Source organism: Schistocerca serialis, chromosome 1 (genome assembly GCF_023864345.2).
Source record: "Schistocerca serialis cubense isolate TAMUIC-IGC-003099 chromosome 1, iqSchSeri2.2, whole genome shotgun sequence".
In the NCBI taxonomy this organism is placed as follows: Eukaryota; Metazoa; Arthropoda; class Insecta; order Orthoptera; family Acrididae; genus Schistocerca; species Schistocerca serialis.
Window position 1 is genome coordinate 1,018,217,041 of NC_064638.1, and position 17,598 is coordinate 1,018,234,638.

General features: G+C 36.5%; 1 protein-coding gene across 1 annotated transcript in view; it reads left to right on the forward strand.

Annotated features, from left to right (window-relative positions):
• The first annotated feature begins 623 nt into the window (after positions 1-623).
• LOC126413465 (sodium leak channel NALCN) overlaps positions 624-17,598 on the forward strand; it is a 429,358-nt gene continuing 412,383 nt past the window's right edge. Inside the window, exons 1-3 of the mRNA XM_050083266.1 lie at positions 624-665; positions 906-1,053; positions 14,404-14,546. The gene's annotated coding sequence lies outside the window, so the exon portion shown is untranslated. The remainder of the gene's footprint in view (positions 666-905; positions 1,054-14,403; positions 14,547-17,598) is intronic.

Consider the following 17,598-nt stretch of genomic DNA (forward strand, 5'->3'; position numbering starts at 1 on the left):
AGAACTTTTTGTAGCAGTTTCCTTCTCATCGTCAGCTGAGGTGGTTTATTTAGGACGTCAAACAGTATGAGTTCCGCATTCCACAAGAGTTTATTATTGTCTGCGTTCATGAACTGGTTTTATTTGAAGTGCAGCAAACAAAACTTAACATTATATAAAAAGGTAAACAGGATCTTTTTTTAGTAAGATCTTCTCGTCCGCTATTCATTAGCCATTTTCTGCTCCTAAAACGAAACATTAATCATTAACACACGCGTAGTCTGCAATCGAATCCCGACGATGCACTTTAATAACATGATGGTATATACCTCTCAAGTCCTTAGGAAACCAACGAAAAGACAGATGAGGTGTCTTCTTCTTTTTGTTGCTGCAATTTATTGCGCTACAGACGCTCCCGTTTCTAAAAACAATTGTGATTCAGTGTGGGGCTGAGCGATGCGACGTTGTGTGAAAGCTCCAATACATACTGCAGAAAACAACAATCCAATCTGGGCGAGCTGTCGTTCTGACCCGATACGCATTTGGTAGTGAGTCATCTTTGCCCTTGCCGAACGAAGTGTGGATTATATGTGTAGATGAAGTGCTTTGACATGGGCACAAGCAAAATGGGAACTGTCAAGCCAGATAGTAAATAAACAAAGTGAAGTCGCCGGTGTTTGTCCGAAGTAAAAGCATTTGTTTGTAATGCATGAATCAATTAGTTGGCTTAAAACAAAGATATTTTTCGCATTGTTAGTAGAGAATTGTAAAACAGAAGATGTAGCCTGTGACTTACTGGATATCAGTATATAGATTAGCTGAAAGTGTTGGTTCTGCGAGTTTATGATGTTTTGTCCGCGCTTTTCGATTGTATTATTAATTGTTAATTTAATCCACTCTTTGCTTCTTACACTTCTCTTTTCTAGAATAACTTCAGGTGTACCCCAATCTGCGCATTTTTCGCAATATACGTGGCGCTTATAAACTTGCCATTGTTAAGTGTAATGACACGTATCAGATAAGGACACGTCAGCAAACAACATTAACCACCATCTGCTTCGATTGAAATTCTCAGTAAGTGCGGAAAAACGGTGTATATAATCTGATTCCGACCGTTTTTATTAACTTAGTTCCAAGATACCCTTCAGTACTTTGTACCATGTTTGCACCATTATTGTCAGTTGCTTACTGGTAATCATCCGGCATTGTATTAGTATTAAATACCTTTGATGCCAGTAACTCTAAATACTTTCAATTGTCTCCAGCTATTTTCATAAATTCAGCAGTTAAGTCAATTATCTTGCGGATTACAATATTCATATATGAGTACATTTATGTTTACAGACTTCCTGTTGTGGTAAGGTACTGAAGCTATAGATTTAAGTTTTATCTACCAAAAAGCGCCTCAGATAATGATCCTACTGTTTTTCTACACCAATTTTGTGTCTATTTTCCTCCTCTCTTATGTTCCTGCACACTCAAATTACTCTTTCTTCCTAGGTGTAGCTTTCTTGAGTAGTTTAATCCGGAGTATACAACTTGTTAGATTTGTTTTAGGGACTTTATCTTCAGTACTGCCATCTAAACATGAAAATAAACCTGTACTGAATGGAAAAATGTTTAAATGTAATAATGTGTCACATCCATACCAATGTAAACAAACTATTTTTCAATGAGAAATAGTTAAACTCAAGTAACTGGAATTTTGATATAATAGAACCCATAATTGGAAATACTTTCCAATTATGGAGAGCTCGAAACATGACTGTTTCCTCAGCTTGGATGTTTGGCTTCACTTCGATTTATTGGCAAGGTACCAGAAAAATGCAGTGACCAGCAGCAAATGGATTGCGTCCCAACTCAGATTATTCCTCAAGTGTGTGTGGCCTTGTACCACGTAGGACTAAAAGGGGACACTGAACATATTCTACACTATTATCAGAATCACTTTGTGACTGATGCTTCAGCACGTCGAGTGGTAGGGGCCAGACACCATCCAATCGCAGTTCTTTCACAAGCATCACATGCATGCCGCATTGCCTGTTTTGTAGGTATGTGCAGCACCTAATGAAGTGATGCTCGCTGCTTGCTGACAACACTCTTCTCTGCCACTGCAATATGTCAGTCACAAGAACAACACAAATGATCACATTCTTGGCTCTCAGGAGAAAGTTGCAGAAATGCTGAAATATTTGAATTGGCAGACACTTCAAGATACAAGCCAACAATCAAGCAAAAGCATAATATGAAGTTTATGAAGTGAAGAGTCTAGAGATAATCTACAGCCCCATATGTATTGCTCCTATAGTGAACACAAAGACAAGATTAGTCTAATTACAATTCATACAGAGATATTTAAGCAACCATTCTTCTTGCACTCCATATAGAATTGCAACTAATGTGTTACAATGCTGAATATATGTCATGCATTAAAAAGTAGTTTGCATATTATGAATGTAGATCTAGAATATCACAGTGCTTTATTAGGAATGTTCTCATCGTAGGCAGTATGCTTTGCTTTCTTTTGATCTTTGAGCCAACTTAGTTAGAGGGGAAACTATAGTGTAATATGGACCCCAAAACATGGTGTAACTTTGCATCTTTCACATTAAGAAATCATTACCAGAAGTGATCAATGACAGAAAAAGTCCAGGGGACAAAACATGGATTGAACCTTGGACTTTCTAATTTGTACTCTCACACTTATCTACTGAAGTATTTAATATTTAGCCTACAGAAATTGAGCTGAAAAAAAATTATTTAATTCCAAATATTGTGCAAGTCCATTTGTGGTAATGACAGTGGTGACCATCTAGCATTATTCTGCAAGACACATCATTCAGTTGTTTACACATTCATAGTTTCAAGAAATGTATTCATAAAAAAATGCAGAGTTATATTTGAAGTCTGATGGCGCTACCAGTGTGTTCTATGTAATAAAGGTGTTACTGACTGGAGTTTTGATGCAGCCACTTCTCATACATAGAAGAGTTACTTAAACCTACCAATATTGGACATTGTCTTTGACCTATGTTATAATGATGTTCTGGCATGTGACATTATATGAAAGAAAACAGATCAATGATGTTATTTGTTTTGCCTGTACATTACTGTTTGGAATGTAGGTTGTGGCACCAAACTGAATAGCAGTGTAGCCCAACGTCTGTGTTTCGTTGTAGTCTAGGTTTGATTGAAACATGCAGTTTGGTTATGAGGTGATGAAGCTGATGAATGTGATGTCATGATGAGAAAAACTATAATTCTTGATATGATGTGTACATTGTGCACATTTGATTGTGAGAAGTCGTTTATGCCTGCCATCTCGACAACATCCATGGTCAGAGTTAACAGTTTGTGTGGAATGCTTCAGTTAACGATCCAAACAAATGTAAAATCCAGTAATAAGTAGAGAGTAACAACATATATAGGTACTACAAACAGAATTAAGTACTCAAATCCCTGTCTAAAGACAAAGCATCACAAAAGAAAGAAATAACAACTAAAATACCATGTTGTTGTAGTGGTCTTCAGTCCAGAGACTGGTTTGATGCAGCTCTCCATGCTACTCTATCCTGTGCAAGCTTCTTCATCTCCCAGTACCTACTGCAACCTACATCCTTCTGGATCTGCTTAGTGTATTCATCTCTTGGTCTCCCTTTATGATTTTTACCCTCCACACTGCCCTCAGATACTAAATTGGTGATCCCCTTGATGCCTCAGAACATGTCCTACGAACCGATCCCTTCTTCTAGTCAAGTTGTGCCACAAATTTCTCTTCTCCCCAATTCTATTCAATACCTCCTCTTAGTTATGTGATCTACCCATCCAATCTTCAGCATTCTTCTGTAGCACCACATTTCGAAAGCTTCCATTCTATTCTTGTCCAAACTGTTTATCGTCCATGTTTCACTTCCATACATGGCTACACTCCACACAAATACTTTCAGAAACGACTTCCTGACACTTAAATCTATACTCGATGTTAACAAATTTCTCTTCTTCATAAAAGCTTTCCTTGCCATTGCCAGTCTACATTTTATATCCTCTCTACTTCAACCATCATCAGTTATTTTGCTCCCCAAATAGCAAAACTCGTTTACTGCTTTAAGTGTCTCATTTCCTAATCTGATTCCCTCAGCATAACCCGACTTAATTCAACTACATTCCACTATCTCCGTTTTGCTTTTGTTGATGTTCATCTTATTTCCTCCTTTCAAGATACTGTCCATTCCGTTCAACTGCTCTTCTAAGTCCTTTGCTGTCTCTGATGGAATCACAACATGAACCATGGAACTTGTCGTTGGTGGGGAGGCTTGCGTGCCTCAGCGATACAGATAGCTGTACCGTAAGTGCAACCACAATGGAGGGGTATCTGTTGAGAGGCCAGACTAACATGTGGTTCCTGAAATGGGGCAGCAGCCTTTTCAGTAGTTGCAGGGGCAACAGTTTGGATGATTGACTGATCTGACCTTGTAACACTAACCAAAACGGCCTTGCTGTGCTGGTACTGCGAATGGCTGAAAACAAGGGGAAACTACAGCCGCAATTTTTCCTGAGGGCATGCAACTTTACTTTACTAATATACCATACAAGATACAAATTTATCTTTCTCTGTAGATATTGTTAATACACTTCTTTTAGTTCTCAGATGATTGAATGTGCTGTGTAAATGTGTCAGAATTCTTAGCATCATTATACATTACATAATTTAATTAAAAATAGTTCTACATTATTCATATGCCACATGGAGTCTATTGTACCGATGAAACTACAGTCAAATAAAGTTATAAGAAAACTTAATATTAACAGTTGTCAACAGGCATAGACACAAATCCCATACTGTGTGTTATGCCTTATAATAGGCTTACTGTAATCTTTTTTGCAATAGCTAGCAGTAACTGTTTCAGGTCTCCATCTGTTAGGTGTAGGTTTACAAACTTTTTCTCAAATAAAGTCTTCATTATTCTTTGTAAGAGAGTAATATTATCTCTTTTTCTGAACTTATGCCCTTTCTCTTGAAGAAGAATGAATTGCGAAGGGAAATTATATTTCAGATTTGTTATTAAGAATATTTTCACTACCTTGCATATTCTCGTAGACAGGTAGAGAAATGAATAGCAGGTCATGACAGTTTTTTAGCAGCCTATTTGAGACATTTTAAGAGAATAGAAACATAGTCACAATTGGAAGATGCTATACACTTCTGCCAGAACTCCAGAATTAATTGTAGCTCAGATTTCACTTGAGTGGCCCATTTCATAGGGTACTCTCAATACAGCATTCAAAGGAGAAATAGTTTCTACCCCTTTTGGGAGCTGTGCCATGTTGTAGAAACTGTATCTGGCAGACTTACAAATACTCTCAACATGTGCACATACAGACACAAAACAATCAGTATGACAATTTGTTATGTTCAAATGGTTCAAATGGCTCTGAGCACTATGGGACTTAACATCGATGGTCATCAGTCCCCTAGAACTTAGAACTACTTAAACCTAAGTAACCTAAGGACAGCACACAACACCCAGCCATCACTAGGCAGAGAAAATCCCTGACCCCGCCGGGAATCGAACCCGGGCGTGGGAAGCAAGAACGCTACCGCACGACCACGAGATGCGGGCATTTGTTATGTCTCATTGCAAAAAATGTGAATGATTTTACTTTAGGAAGGTATTCTTTATTTACTAGATCAGTTAGTAACATAAATAATCTAGAAAAATTAGCTTTGTATTTCATATTTTAAACACAATTTATAATAATGCAGCCCACTTTACATATATTGCACAAGCTTTATCTGATAATATGTTAGGCATAGTCTATATCAATTCAGACAGGCTAGGAAAAGTCTTACCTTCATAGTATTGGATGGTATTGAATTTAGCATATATTAAAATGAAGCACTAAGAAAGGAACATGTATTATTTTATTTTCTCTAAAAAAAGAAAATTCTGCTCTGAGGTACAGCTCTCCAAAGATGACACTGTGCATATTATTTTGAAGATGCATATTCTGGAAAAAAAATTAAAATGCTGTATCTCTGGAACAGTTCCAGTTTTTTTTATTTCAAAGATAATTGCTTTATGATTACAAAGAAATCCTCCATCTGGACTTATCTGTCAAAGTTCTTTTACTATAGTGTTCTGAACTTTTTTTATAATTTATGGAAAAATTTTTTTTTTTTTTTCAGGAATGCCAATCCATGAAATTTTGATTTTTTTCTGTTGATTAGTACCATATAGTTCTACATTCCCTGAAAAGGAGAGCTTCCACTTTTTAGGTTGAACAGGTTTTATAAACAATTGAAATTTTTGACATACATGAAACCTGTTTTATTACCATATTATCACATAACAGGCTCATAAAAATCAAAACCTATCCTTACTTAACATAGCCTAATATTAGTTTTGAAAGATGAGTAAGAGACTCATTCTGTTCACTCTGTTTTTACTGAAATTAGCTAGTCAATGAACTAAAAATGTGTTTCATTGCTTCAATATCTTCCTATGACATAGAGTGATACCTTCCCATTGAACCAATAGGAACTGGAGGTCTTAACAGTCTTCAAAACATTGTGAACAGGAAGTGAGCACTGATGGTGTTGCTGCTGTCTTTCAGCGGGAAACCTATATCCAGCAGCTAGTCCATGTGGTAGCGTAAAGTTGACCACAATTTTGTTTAACTCATAACTGGTGTCTATAATCTTTGCAATCCACCAGTCACACACACACACACACACACACACACACACACACACACACACACACACACACACACCCCGTCTCAGTTTGTGAATCTGAATATTATCCTGATGTTTCAGAGGTGTTAGCTGAACGAAGAAAATTTCTTCTTTCTTGCTCTTTAAAGTGTGTGCAATATGAGTTTGCCCTTTACTTTGAGTCCAGAAATGTGTCTTCTGAATTCCTTTCACAGTAGTAGTTTGTTTCGACCATTCTTCTTTTTTCTGCTCATGGAATTCTTCGATTTCCTCTTTGGACAAAAGAATGAGGCCTGTAGATGTGTAAGATTTCACGTGTCTCGTAAAATCCCGAGCATTCTGAATCACAGCTGTATCTGGTCCGGAAAGATTATGTTTTGTGGCATGGTGCTTCAGGAGGCCTCCTACACCATCACAAGGCCCCCTCCCGTAACCACTAGCACAGTATACCCAATCAGTTGGCACAAGCAACTTACTCCATTCAAACAGCTGGTAACTATTTTTAAAATGACTAGGAGCACCATCAGAAATAATGATGATCTTCTCTGCCCCTGTTTGCAGTTGAAGAATTTTGTGCATTGCCAGCATAGCATGTGCTAAGTCATGTTCTGTGCCATCACTTATAACTACAAACTTGTGATCACGTTTTGAAAATATGTCACTCCTGTAAAAATTGAAACATGGTCATTACTCCAATGATACCCTTGTACTTCTTGCGGGGAAATTACAGTCCAGTTCTCAGCAAAATCACAGTGAAACACCAAACATAGTTCTTCAACCTCTTCACCCCCTTTCACTTATTTGATGTGTTGTTGAAATTTCTTCAGATGCTGGTGTGTGACTGCTTTCACTGACTATTTACCAAGTTGATCAATGAAACTGTCAAAGGCAACTGTTTTCTTAATTAGTTTACTTTCCTCTCATGTCACATACATAATTTCTGCAGAGTTATCTGCTATGTCTTCCAAGCCAAGTGTCTGTTGAGACAGCCCTCCTTTTCCAGGGCAGTCACCACATTCTTGAAAGAAACAAGTCTCTCGCTTTACGTCACAGACTACTAATGACTTCACATGCCCAACCAAGGTGTCTATGTCATGTGCTCCAATAAGTTCTTCAAAGTTACCACAATGTTCAAAATTCACACAGTAAACACCTAAACAGACATAAAATGTCTAGGTGGACGTGGAGCTACCCACTTAGGTTGTAGCACATAAAATTTTGATCTTCCAATATGTGAAGTTGTATAGTTGCTCTTATAAATAAGTTTTTTTAATACTGTGAGTCGTGTACCTCTTCACTTGAACAACTTTTTGACCTTCAACTGTTACAGTTATAGTGTCTTTTTTTAGTTGGCACTCTGACGAGAACAGTGCCATTTATCTTCCAGATAAAATGACTGCACTATTTGAACTTGAGCTGCCTCTATAGGATGACCATAATAGGGATCCGATCTTCCAAAGACTCCTTTTACAGACCTCAAATTTCTTGATTTGTCTACCAAGTACTTTGATACTGATGGAATGTGGTTTAAAATTGTTTTCTTTGAAAATGTCTGTGGAATAATAGTTAAAACTTGCACCTTTTCACTGTAGGATGCAAAATATTCAACAGCTGAATTGATATTTGTAAAAAATTGCTGGCAAGAGTTCTTTGGTTCATTTTCTTCTGAAGATGGAATTTCTATTTTGAGGAGTGTGGTCGGTTTTGCTGTAGTGTATTCGTCCATAGCTAATAGTAATTTCTCTGCGCTTTCTTGATGCGTAGAGCTTATGACTCAACTTCACTGACTACGGTTTCTTAACAGGTCTAACACCTACCTATGTGATTGACTGATTCAGGGTATTTAATTCTTCCTCTATTGATACAGAATTTGGACCATGGGAGGCTTCATCTTGTTCAGATACTGTCATTGTTGTTATTCTGTCAGTACGTTTAGAACACAAAAAGTCGTCACTGGAAACATCTTCACTTTGAAACAGAGTCTTCAAATGAGAACACTTATTCCCAAACTTAACAAAGTCTGTTTTTGTTTGTCTTATATATAACTTTTTTAAGGGTAAGCAAATAGTCAGCACACTTCACTCTCCTGTGGCCCCAGTCAGAAGACATTTCAAACAGTCCTTTTCACAAAACACACTGTAACTGTGTCAACTGGCAAATTCCTCATGGAAACAGAGAACTCACTGGATGATCTCATATTTCTTAGGAGCCTCTTCAGTAAACAAATTAGCACAGAACAACTACAATACAGAAACTTGCAGTGAACAGCCATGACAAAGAAACTGACAAACTACAACAAAGTGTAACAACACTTAAAGTGAAAAAAAACTGCAACAAAGAAAGTGATCAGAAATAACTGCAACAAAGACAATAGAAACAAACCTTGCAACAAAAAAAATAGTGAGAAACAACTTCAGTGAAGACAGTTGAAAGTTAAAAAAAATGATTTTTTAAAAATGAAACCAGTCCAACTTAAAAATGGAAGCTCTCCTTTACTGAGAATATAATACTACTTGGTACTAATCAATAGAAAAAAATCTAAGTTTTCTGGATTGGCATTTTTGAAATAGTTTTTTTTTTCTGTAAATCATAAAAAAAATTCAAAAGACAACAGTAAAATAACTTTGACAGATATGTCCAAACAGAGGATACCATTGTAATCATACAGAAATTATCTTTCAAATAAAAAACTCTAACAAAATATCTAGAACTGTTACAGAGATATAGCATTTAAAAAAATTTCCAAAATTTGCATCTTCAAAACAGTGTTCGCAGTGTCATCTTTGGAGGCCTTTATCTCGGGGCAGGAATTTTTTGAGAAAACAAGAAAATATGTGTTTCTTACTTACTCCTGAATTTTAACACATGCTAAATTCAATAACATCCGAGACTATGACGGTAACCCTATGCCTGAAGTGATACAGATTATGCCATAAAAGTTTCACCACAATTCTGTTATCTCTGCAAAAGTCGAATATGGTGTCACTCACAAGTATTAATCAGACAGTAATAGGCAAACAAAAACTGTTTAGTATAACACAGTAAATAATACCTTTTTTAAAGTATTAGGTTTCTAGCTAACTGTATATTTAGCCACTCGTGAAGTTTGTCGTAAAGAATCCACTACAGTTCAAAAAGAAAAATGAGGTACATAATTATAATGCCAGAAGGAAAAATGATATTTATTACTGCACATGAAGGTTGTCTTTAGCACAAAAATGTGTACACAATTATGCAACCAAAATTTTGTATCACTTACGCAGTGATATAAAATGTCTGACACACAGCAAAGTAAAATTTCATAGCAAACTGAGAAAGTTTCTCATTGACAACTCCTTATTACCGTATCACTGTAATGTGTAAAAGGTGGTGGGCAGAAATAACTTAATTCACATCTGTATATCTTTTTTTTTCTTTTTGTGAAACAATAAACATCACAGAAATGTTCAGAATGTAATGATGTGTTAAAATTAATTTGAGATGTGAATGTAAAGTGACTCATTCCACATCATTAGGATGTATTGAGCAAAATGGTCCATGCAACATGTAACTAACTAACTAACTGTATTACATTCATCTATAGCTGTTTCTCAACACAGGTTTTGACTATAGCAGAGATATGACAATGAATTTTTTAAATGTATTGATACACATAGCAAGGAAACATTTGTTCTTCTTTTTTATATATGTCTTCAGAAGGAGGAGTACATAAAACACATTTTTTTAAAAACTGGTACTGGCAGAATTGAAGTTGTGAGGGCGGGTCGTAAGTCATGCTTGGGTAGCTCAGATGGTAGAGCATTTGTCCGCAAAAGGCAAAGGTCCCAAGTTTGCGTCTCAGTCCAGCACACAGTTTTAATCTGCCAGGAAGTTTCATATCAGTGCACACTCCTCTGCAGCGTGAAAATCTCATTCTGGACACATTTTAAAGTTTATCTGTATAATGAGCCCATAGGCCATGGTATATGGATGAATGAATGAAATCAGCCATCCTCAGTCTCCAGTTATTAGCCCTGTGAAGATATGTTTGAAACTTGTTTGAAACTTTGCAATTCCTCTGTCACGTCAGTAACAGCTGGCCAGATATATTTGTAATCATTCTACACTATGAATACAAAAGATAAATGTAATTATGCTTTGAACAAATATTCTATGAGTGATATCAAGAATAACAACAACAACAATAAAGTCAAGTTCAGTATAACAGCTACATTTAGGCCAAGAGAGAAAATTATCAGTGATTATTATTTAAATGTTCCTTATGACCAGTGTTGCCCTTCCTTATACATCTTAATGACAAGTGTGTTTTGAACACTCCTCTCTTCCAATGTGACATCTATGTTCAAAGTGTTGCATGAAAACATTCCTGGTTTGACAAACACAAGCGTCATATTGCACCGTGACTAGCTTGCAAAATCAAGTGCTCTTAATCTCTGATTGGTGTCCACTCGACAAAGCATCTTGAAGAAACTTATGGGCTCTCTTCTGCAGCAAATTGAGGCCATTATCAAGGTCAAAGTAGTGTGACAGATTTTTTGGTCCAGTGCTCACTTTTGCAAAACCATTGGACAAACCATGATATCACTGTTTACTTACCAGTCTAGTTTTAACAGTGGTGGGACAGAAACCATCTTGGAGTTTACATGTGGTAATTTGGGGAAACCTTAGAAAATCTGAATCAGGATTACCTAGTGGAGATTAGATCCTCCAACCTTCCATTTTGTCACTTTTTTATCTTAGTTGATATTCTATGCAATGTATGCTGTCCTTGCCATCCAACAGTCTTCTAAGTTTTCCTTGTTTTGGGCCAAAAGATGTACGTCATCTGCAAAGCTTAACATTGGTGTCTGTTTTCTTTGCAATTGTAGTCCTCTTCTGAAATTCTCTCACTTCATTGCTTCTTTGATGTGTAAGTTAATAAACTGTGTGATTTTCTCAATGTGACTTATCTTTCTCAATCGTCCACATTTAGTACTTCCAGTGCATTCTCTGACTCCCCTTCTGTCAGCATTGTTAACATCTTATTCAATTTTGCATGGTTAAATGCTTTCTCTAGGCCCACAAATATTGTGAAAGTATCTTCAGTTTTCAACAATATGGAAAGGATAGGTTGCTACTCATCACATACAGGAGGCATGGAGTGGCAGACTGATTTAGCGGTCATTCTTCCACATCCCTGTTTGCCTCTCATCACCCTCTCTATATGGTAAGTAGCAATCTGTTCTTTTCATATTGTTAATCCAGCCCAGATTTTCCATTGTCTGATTTTATCCTGAATTTTCTTTTTTCTTCCTTACATTTTCAAGTACAAAGTTAAAATTACTTCTCAGATGCCTTTTCCATTTCTGAAACTGAACTTATTTTCATGCAATACCTCTAAAACTGTTCTTTCTGTCTTGTACATTATTTTAAACAAAAGTGTGACATGTCAGATTGATTGCGTGATTGCTTCCAATTTTATCTGCTCACACTATCTTAGGAGATGTGATGATAATGCCTACCCTGGTTTTGTTAGCTCCAACAGATTTTAGAAATGCTTAGTTACTTAACCGTGTCCTGCTGTCTCAGCTCTTTCAGTACTTTGTTGAACTGTTTGTTCCAAATCACCTTCATCCTCTCAGAATAGTTGTTCTCCATCATTTAGACATTTGATACACTGTTTCCAGTCTATCTACCCTTAAAAGAGGATTGTCAGGTATACTTCATAGAACACCACCTTTACTTGCTACTCTATCCAAGTTGCTTTACATGTGTCTCGTGTCTATTCCGCTTTACCCTGTTTGCGCTTCCTGTTAATTTCAAGTCCTAAGCTGTCAATGCTGCTGTCTCCCTGTTGTGCCCTTAGGATTTTCATATTTTCTTATTTCCTGCATAAGCTGGAGTATTTCCTGATTTATCTCTGGTGTTTATCCCTCTGCTTTGGCTGTCATTAAATTTCCGTATCCCATCACATTTGTTATCAATATCTGTGTTTTCCTGTGTACTCTCCGTATTTCCTCCTCATCAGCTTGTGACAAGGGCTCACACAGTGGTTCTTAATATTGGTTATATTTCATTATCGGAATAATAATTTAGTCAAATGTGTTACCTGTAACTCACTCTGTTAGTCTGTTCCCATCTTTCTTTCATAATAATACCAGTACCGGTTTACCTCAAAGATCGGAAATGAATTGAATCATTCATCTTGTGGAAACTAAATTTTTCAGTCTGCTGCCTTCTTTAACATCCAGTAGAAGTATCAGTGTGGTAATTATATTTTCCATAATTCACTTTTCCATGGCCCCGTCTTTGTAATGCATGACCACTATCTAGGCTGCTTCAATGCAGCACATTGCAGTACCCACACAGTCACTGTGGTAGGTAGTTGCTTAGATGGAAAGCAGCAACTATGAAGGATTATGAGTCACAGCCAAGATACCAGTGAAATCATAGTTTTTGTACAGTAATAGTGAGGAGATCATCAGTTGTAATTCTCAGATGTTTTAAGCTTTTTTAAAAATAATTAAATGTGGACTGCTGTCTAGGAGGATGTGAGTGAAAACAGAAAAATATATGGCATTTGTTACCCAGTAGAAGATGGACAGGAACTATTCAGCAGTTTCATTGGAGAATATTTCTTCTTTCAAGCTCAGTAGCACACCAGATACATTTCATTTCAAAAAATAAAAACCAATTTACAATATAGATGGACAAAAATCATTTAGGATTTAATTGTAACCTTTTATTAGAAGTAATTTATGCTACATGAGAGAAGTTTGCATTTTCAATACCATTAAAAGAAAAAGAAACACATAAATATGACAAGAAATATAGCAGCAGCAGTTAGAGAACATCTTAAATCGACAGTAACACAGACAACATTGTTAACATTCTAGGGAGTTTTTGTGCAACCAGTATATAAGCAATGGGCAAAAATCAATATTTAATCCTCATTTAACCATCTAGACTGTTGTGATATAAATCATCCTAGTTGCGTGCATAATGACATGTTCAGCGGTCACATTTAATTTGACTTTGTAGAAACTGGAGTGATTTTATTTGAGTTGACAGTGATTTTTAGGCGAAACATTTAGGTACTGCAGATGAAAATATGATTTTTCAAAAAACATCATGGCACACAACCTAGGTTATATGTATGCAGGAGTCTCATGTGTCTTAATGCTCCTGGGAAACCTTATACAAACATACTCTCCATAGTGAAGCATTTGAAACTGAAACTTGTGGTTTTTAATAATGGCAACGGTGACTGAGTATATAAGCAATAGGCAAAAATCAATATTTAATCCTCATTTAACCATCTAGACTGTTGTGATATAAATCATCCCAGTTGCGTGCATAATGACATGTTCAGCGGTCACATTTAATTTGGCTTTGTAGAAACTGGAGTGATTTTATTTGAGTTGACAGTGATTTTTAGGTGAAACATTTAGGTACTGCAGATGAAAATATGCTTTTTCAAAAAACATCATGGCACACAACCTAGGTTATATGTATGTAGGAGTCTCATGTGTCTTAATGCTCCTGGGAAACCTTATACAAACATACTCTCCATAGTGAAGCATTTGAAACTGAAACTTGTGATTTCTAATAATGGTAACGGTGACTGTGTAGAGGTACATTCAAAACAATTTCATTGTGGTGATGTACATATGTGGAAACACATGTGAAGTTATCAGGAAGCACGTCAATGTATTGATTGTTGTTTACAGGTGACACCCGGCTCATCTACACCCTGCAGAAGAAAGTGATAATTTTTATTTGGCCCTGTTGTGAAATGAACTGTTAAAGTTGGCGTCAACATCGGCTTTTCCACGTCAGCTATTATTCCATCCAATAGCTGTCGTAAGTCCAGGTCAGTCAAAATGAAGTATGGGGTCATATGTATGTTTTGTTAAAGTAGTTGGCACTGCAGGGTAATTGTATATATGAAGCAGTATGTACTTGCTGTGAAATGTACCATAACTTTCAAACTTGATTTGTGTAATGTATTCTACCACTTTTTTGTAAGCTTATAATGTACTAGATTATTTGGTTGTAAGAATCACTTACTGCAAGCTTCAGATATTCATTTATGTTTTAATCTGTGACTAGAAACTTTTGCTGTTTCAGAAAAGTTAGACTTAGTGCAGCTTTTCGTGGCATTTCAGTAGAAACATTATTTTAAAATTTCAGATTTTTCAAGAATGTAAACAAAACAGATGTTTTTGATGAAGTCATGGAATAAAGTCATTTTGTTTCCATACATTCAGTATTTCAGTTACAAGGAAGTCAGCAATTTGATATTAAAAATGAAGTAGCCAAACCAAAAAGTCTTTTAATACACGTGGTTTCTGGTTCTATCACAATGGCATCAGTGTTAATACTGGATCCATTTTAAAGATATGTCTGTGAATCATCGCTCTATACTGTAGTCTTTGCTGTATTGTTTTCTGCTATCTTATATTGTCCTTCTGTATTAAAATCTTCATGACTTCCATGGTGATGTTAATTTACATCTCGCCTGGAGGTGCAAGGTATAAATTCACTTTGATGATTTGTTGTTGGCACATTAATAGTACAACATAACTCAGATGAGCTGATGCTTGCAGCTGTCAGTCATTATTTACTCAAGGCCTGTCATCAAGTTGCAGAATTATTAGTGCATAAAATTTGGAATTTTCTTCTAATTTTGTGCATCTGCTTGAATATAATTGACTTCAGCTTGCTTCTGTTAAACAACTTTTTGTGTACTATTTGCAAGAAATCTTTTATGAGTCATTTTAGTTTGGTGTTGAAGGAACTGTTACAACAATTTTATCATGTATTTCAGATCCCTTAGAATACTTCTTATTCAAGCAAAGGTGATCAGCTGGTATGAGTTACGTGAGCGCAATAGCCATATAACCAACACATTCAATCAGTTAACCAATAATGTGTAGGTCAGCATTTTAGGAACTGATCACTCTTTAACATTATTGTTCAACAGCTCTCTAGCAAATCTGAAGCTGACTCTCCCTCTGTGAACAACATATTTTTGAAACACTTTATTTTCATTTTCATATTTTGCCACGTACTAACACCTAAGAAAGTAAACAACACATAATGCACTAGTAACGTTGTTGAAGGGTGTGAGACAAATACTGCAATAAGAGGGAAATTTCAACCCTTCAAATGCAAATCCCATTTTTTAATTATATAAGAAAGGTACTAAAAGTCACAAAGAAAATAATTTAAAACATTATAAATTTAAAATACATCTAAGCTTGAATATTTTTCTAGTCTCCTATGCAAAGAGTTTACCATTCTGGTTGAAGAATTTATGATTTATGAACTACATTAACAGCTCATTTTCCAGTTTATTTGTCAAATGATAATACTTTTCTTGTCAGATGTTTTTCAGTGTCCCATCATTTGGAGAAGTGTTGATAGTTAGTTTGTAGCAGATGCTTTCAGTAATTGTGCTGCAGTATGTGGCATATATTTTATGCCCTTTTCCCTTGTAGGTTACGATTTGATGTTTACAGATACCTTGTTCTGTGTTTTACATTCAGATAATAAATTCTAGCTTTTGATTTACTGTGATCAGACAATGTATTGCAGAAATTCAAAAGCTGTGTAGTTGCAATAAAACAAACAGCAGTTATGAAGTTATGTGGTTAGAACCATCTGAAAAGTAGTGAAAAACAAGGAAACACTATTGATATTGTACTTGCTGGACTGTTTAATGTGTTTTATTTTTGAAACTGTGTTCATAAATTGGGTGGCTGTGAAGATGTCTTTGGTATGGAGCAAAGGTCCACAATTATATGGTATCCAACAATGATGAGCATTAAATAGATTTGAAAGCAGTTGTTAATATTCATAATCTCACCAGGTAAACTAGAAGGAGAGGCAAAAATGCATTTCTGTACCCTGTAGATAAGTTGTGTGGGGAAGAAGTCTCCCACCTACAGATACCTCCTACATGCTTAGAGCTGTTCTAGAGAGTTTTGAAAAATTTAGATGTAAATAAAAAGTAAGTATAAACTGCTAGACCACACAGAAATAAATTATAATTGTGACTGCAGCGTGTTACTGAGAAAAAATTCATTGAGTTTTAGTGGTCCCACAGATTCCATTAAGTGCTGATTTCCTCAGAGATGTCATCATCTTAACACTACTTACATAAAAGAGAAGTATACAGTTTAAACAAAGGAAAATTTAGGATGGAATAACAAAAATATAAAAAGGCTAGATTGCTACTCATCACATAGAGAAGGCATTGAGTGGCAGACAAGTGCAATGAATAAAGACTGCTAGACATTATTTAATTATGGGACTAAGACCTTCATCAGAAATATACAAAATACACATTTCGCACATGTGTAAAACACACACACACACACACACACACACACACACACACACACACACACACTCAGACACACACATACATATACTCACACGGCCACTTTCATTTCCAGGCACAGAGATCCAACTGCAACTGTGCCTGAGGGAGCAGCAATCTTGGGTGGGGTAGGTAGTGGGGGTTCAGAAGAGGTGTGGACCAGAAGGGGAGAGGGATAGCTGGGAAGGGCTGGGAGACGATGTTACCATTGCTTGTGGGAGCACACAGGGACGGGGTAGGGCAGGTAATGGACTGAAAGGTGCAGCATCTGGAGGCTGTGCTTGGGGGAGGGGAGAAAGCAGAAGGAGAAAGGACTGTGCAGGTTCGCTGCTGGCATGGTGGAATGAGTGTGTAGGGCTGAAGGGGCAGAAGCAGGTGGAGGATGGGGACTAATGAAGGTTGAGGACAGGGAGGATACGGGACTGAAGGATATGCTGCAGGGAGAGTTCCTACCTTCACAATTGACTGCAGCCATGTGTGTGTGCATGGGGAGGGAGTGGGGAGGAGTGTGCGTGCATGTGTGTGTGTGTGTGTGTGT